Raw genomic sequence first — 6,000 nt, forward strand, 5'->3', positions numbered from 1 at the left:
AAAAAAAAAATCTAATATGCATATTTCGCTATGAATTGCCATGGAAACGTATAACATTTGGACGATGAAAATCTATATTAAAATTAATAAAAAGATGACTGAAGGCTAAAATAGGCCAATCAAATTTAGACAACATATAGAGACATTGTTTGTATAGGTTCCTCCTCCTGCGATCGAATTCTGAGTAAGACGCCACCAATGACTATAAGCATGTATTATTTATGCTAGGTAAACAAAATAATTATAAATATAATATGCGTCGTACCGATTTAGGAAAAAATATTTCAAGAATACATAACATGTAAGTTAAAACCTGATCAACCCATAGTCTCTACTCTGAATTGCACACCAACGCATTATAGGTCATAATATTTTCAATGTCAAGTGTTTCAATTTTTTTTTTTTTTAAATTGTACGTGATATTGTGTATTCATCACTAGTATTATAATACCCATCTAGTATTTAACATGAATCTATATGCAAACATAAAATTTAATGTTCCATATCGTATACTTACCTAATTCAGTGACGTATCCAGGAAGAGGATGGCTAGGATTTATATGACCTCCACGTTGTAATCTTTTTTTTAGCTGACCTATTTATTTAAATCGCTGTTACGTATTATAGTTATTACCTAGTATTAATAAAGTTATACACATTTAGTATTAATCATGATATATTTAACTTATTATTTGGTATTATATCATGGTTTTAACAAATCAAAGTACGTAAAAACATGTTATATACATATTATTATAATGTATAACTTACTCCGTTGTCATAGACTTATAAACAAAATTAACAATTTCACTCTTAAAGCCTCGATATTTGCGTCTTTGCAGTCTCTGTCCCAACAATTTATAATTCCTGAAAACACCGCTGTCCTGTATTATCTAAACATAACGAATCGAAGGTTTATGAATAATAATATCGATATAACAATAACACAGTGTAATGACGTATATATTACGATGGATAGCTATAGCTATTCTATCTACCTATAATCCTTCTGCAGATTTCTAAATGCCTATATTCGTACATTAAAAATTCAATTTTCTATTCAATGACAATATTATTATTTATCATGAACTTGTCATAATTGATGATCAGTTATAAAAATAATAATTTTAACAAAAACAAAAACAGTTTAGATTAAGGTCACAAGACTGGATTAAACGACTTAAGTGGATATAATTTAATAAACTAATAAGAATTACATTCATGATGTAAACATTGTAAACGTAATATGAGTATTCTAATTTATTGCACTGTTTTGATTTTGCGTTTTATTTTGTGCAATTGATTATATTAACTCCTAACACCATCTAAATATTCTAAAATAAATGTGACAGTAATTTATCATTTAAAATTTATGGTAATGGTCAAGACTTCATACTTAAGTATTTTATATGTCTATAAAAAATATTAAATTTATAATTACAAGATTTGGTTTAATTTGTATAAATAGCTTGAGTATTTAAATATCAAATGGAACATTAAAATGCCGATATTTTAAAAAATAAATAATTTTCCGGTTAGTATACTACATACCTATAATAATTCGTTTTATATACTGATATTATATTGATCCGTATTCCACGGATTCTAAGAAAAACCGTAAGTTTTATTTTGGCTTTCGAGATTTCATTACCTACTATAGTATTGAACTAAATTATTAACCACTGATCATTCTTTTCAATTTTGTTCTCAAATTTAATATTTTAAATAGGTTTTTATAATGGCAATATTTTGTTTATCACGTCTATCTTAACATTAATGACAGGAAAAGTAATTACATTGATAATTACTGTTCATCATTTTTCTAATGGTTATAAATGATTAAAAGTGTTTTTAATTTTAATTACGAGCTTTGATCGTAAATGCAATTTTAATAAACTATTCGCAACGTTATTCGTTTTGTGTTTTATGGATAATGGATGTAATGGTTTTTAAAACGTGAGATTTACTAGGTAGATAAAAATAAATTGTAGTTTCAATACAAAACCAATTAGATGTAAATTTGAAATTTAATATAAATAATTAATTAAAAACTAACAGTTTTGAATATAAGAATATTATAATATTATAACTTCCTAATGTCCAAAATGTCTCAATACATTATTAATTATACAGTATGTTTATCCTACCTTGGAGCTACAGACTATTAAATTGCATATTTCCAATCTATTGAAGCATTTTGATTTTAATTAAATTTTGAATAAAATTATTTACGATAGGTAATTCTAAATGTCTTTTCTTTTCCCATTATGATTGGTCCATACATTCTTATGTCTAGTTCCACAGTGGTAAAAATCTGTATAGCAATAATATATTAATATAGCAATACGTTGTCAGCGGCTAATGTTATGCATATCTGTTAACAGGGCTATCCTTATTAGGAGTCGTAGGTTCTGGACCTTACGCGAGTTTTACTTGAATTTTGGGTTTGGAGTCTTGTGTAAAATAATAGAAAAATGATTCAATAATTATATTATAGACTTTTAAAACGTTATGTTTGATGTAACTGGGTAGTAACGAAAGAATAATAATCGTTATATTAAATTATAATTATAATACTATTTAACAAAATATTTGATCGAGATTTTGTTGTCTTGTTTGGCGTTTGCTGTGGCTGATTTTATCTTCGTGTGAAAAAGTCACTGTCATAATAGGAACGACCTGAAAACATACTATTATTAATAACTATTGTAAAATATTTAAATATGTTAACTGTTCAATGTTTATGTTTTCTTTAAGTTACATGTAACACTTGCGGAATGTATGGAAAATATATTATATAAGAATGAAGATTTTGGTTTGCTATCGTTTCATCTCCACGCGCACAATATTAATAATCATGTATAATATTACCATATAGCCGACCGACAGCGGTTATAATATACCATTATACTATTTATACGCTACGACAAACGACGTGGGACTGTGGGAGCCTTTTATGTTAATGCAACCCGTAACGAAATAATATTGATTTATAAAGAAAAGAAAAAAAAACGTCTAAATTCTGTCTGACCGTTTTTATCTTTATCGTACTCGTAATTATAAATTCCATGGGTCCGCGGCAAAGAAGCGACTATATGGTGATATTCACCGGACACAAGGTAATAAACATAAACCGCATTATACAAATGAACCATACAGACCAGGTTTATTAGGCGCCTGTTTGAATAAAATAAAAAACGATTTTTATTAATTCCAATTTTATCGTCTATTTGTAATCTATATGTTATAAATATAATACTTAAGACTAAACCCATAATATAGATTACCCATTATAATATAGAACTGTATAGTGTATATTATAACATAAACAACTTTTTTAAAAAACTGAATTTAAATATTTAACGACAAACAATTCGTATGTACAAATATTTAATAGTTAAAAATCTACTGATTTTATATTTTCGAGAAAATATATTATATGCACACTTATATTAGTTGATACCTATATAATTTAAGAATTTTTGAGATGTAATCGAAAGATAAACCACCAAAAAACTAAAAAACAACAATAAAATAGTTTATACTATATAATGTATAATATTTTTTTATAAGATATGTATATACTGATTGAACATGACATGTGATTAATTTTTTGATGGTATGTGAAAACTACGTCATAAACTGAATAAACAGCTTACAAATTATGATACACATTAAAATATATGTATTAAATGTGTACCAAAATCGAACATGATCACACGCTTCAGCCTTAATTGTATATTACACTATAATTATAATGAAATAATGAAACGCAAAAATGTTATTTAAAGTGCTTCTTTTAATATTACTGCACTAAAAATTCGAAAAAAAACAATACCATAAATATATGTTAGACAATTAATTAAAAAAAAAAAAATTCATCAACGATTTCCGTATCTGTAAAATATTATAATGACAATCGATATATTTTTTTTACGTACTTCGTGATAAATAAAACATGTACTTATTTAATCAGGTTTCGACGAATGTCATGGTATATGTACAGTTAGTGAAATAATGTAAGTACAACAATGACTGGCGATAATGTCCAATACAATTTGTTCATAAATGTGTACATCTAACCAAAAACGGTATGAAATCAGCCTGACATGCAGTTTGTGCGTGTTGTTTTCTGTTGCCCATACTTTATAGACACATGCACATTAAGGATAAATTACCAAAAACACGATCTCAACTGCTTGTTATATATTTATTACTACGTAAATGCGCCCGAGGACAGAACGTAAATCTTAGTAGTCGAACAATTTATTTACCGAATTTGCAATTCAAATTCCGTCTGTGCTGGTCATAATATCTTCGTGTGCATCAATCAGCCATATGCCCTAACTATATGATTGTGTATAATAATATACCTATATGTGATAATTTTGATGTACTCCGTGCGTGGTCAGCGGTATGTGTTTTATAGCAATTTTGGTACCGACCGAAAATATAATATACTTTTGGCTACGTCACAAGTTAAATATATAACGCGTATATATAATTACATGGCGCAGTGGTATAATTATGGGTGAAAAGGGGCGGAAACGTTGTAGGGATAGATCCCCTGAGGTATTTCATCCAGATAGGTAAGTAACCTACAACGATATTTCATATGCTGACAAGACGATAAATCAATTAGTTTAATAACTCCAAGTTTCTAAATCTAATACCATCTAGACATAAAATTGGCACGTCGTAATTGATAATGCAAATAGGACTATTTCGATTTAAACGACAAAACATAGAAGCAAACTAGCGAAACGTGAACATATATATGTTAATTAATAAGTACACATGATCGAAGAGCGATAAACTACTAACTTTCTACATTTTTTTTTTTTAAAAACACTGTCAATATTGAAAAAACAAATTATTATGCGTTTTAATAGAAAATGTAGTAGAACGCGATATCGCCATCAAATTATACGTCTTGAAAAAAAGTGAACAAGTGGGTACTGCTCTGCTGTATAATAGGTATCGAATGGGTTAATGCTATGGATGTGTTAAATTTGAATTCGATGATATATTGTAATTTCATGCGATAAAAGATTCTGAACAGAGATAATCTGTCAAAAGTGTCAGCCTATAAATCAACCATGTATAGGTATGAATTTTTTATGATTTGTTTTTGAGGCACATAAAAATCAAATTCAGTCCAAAATTAACTACAGCTAAAATGATACATAGAAATTCTGCCCAAAAAATCTATTAATCATAAACACCTGTTATAATATAATAAACACATCACATCGTTCACATCCTATGTATAAGTAATAAGTTCTTATTAATGAAGTTAAAAGCTTAAAGTTATAGCTTTTGTGTTTTTTCAATCTAAACCATATGTATTTTCTATAATTTCGTAGTTTTATAGTTCTAAATAAAATAAATTTAATATTTATTGTGAATATTCAAATTAATAAATATATTATCCTCATATTAATAATAAATAATAATCTACGGTGTCTACGGTTATTCGTTCTAGAGTTACTTCAAAAAACAAAAACGGTTTTGTCAAAAATTGGACTTGCGCAAAAATTCCTGTTCCAGAATTTTTTTATTTTTCTCGACAACAATAATTCTAAAGTACAAATTATATCCAATTGTCTATTCAAAATTACCCTCAAAGTGGAAAATCTAAGCTCTTAATCGACTACTTATCGTGAATACTGACAAAAAAAAAAAAAAACAACACAACACTATAAAATCAATACATTTATCGCTCTGCTCAGAAACTAAATAAAACAATATAATTATAAAATCAATATAATATAGTTAATCAAGTTATGTTACTAATTAACTGATTAATTAAATCTGATAAAAACAGAATGTATGAATTTATTTTGTATAATACTAATTTAGCATTATTAAATGATACTTATTAACTATCTGCACGAAGGTTATATGCTGAAGTCAGGTAAACAACTATTTGGATTTAAAAATAATGCTGCAAAAAAGAAAAAAAATTGCAAAAATACTTCAATGACGGTAGATTACACT

This window comes from Aphis gossypii, chromosome 3, assembly GCF_020184175.1.
Source record: "Aphis gossypii isolate Hap1 chromosome 3, ASM2018417v2, whole genome shotgun sequence".
Taxonomy (NCBI): Eukaryota; Metazoa; Arthropoda; class Insecta; order Hemiptera; family Aphididae; genus Aphis; species Aphis gossypii.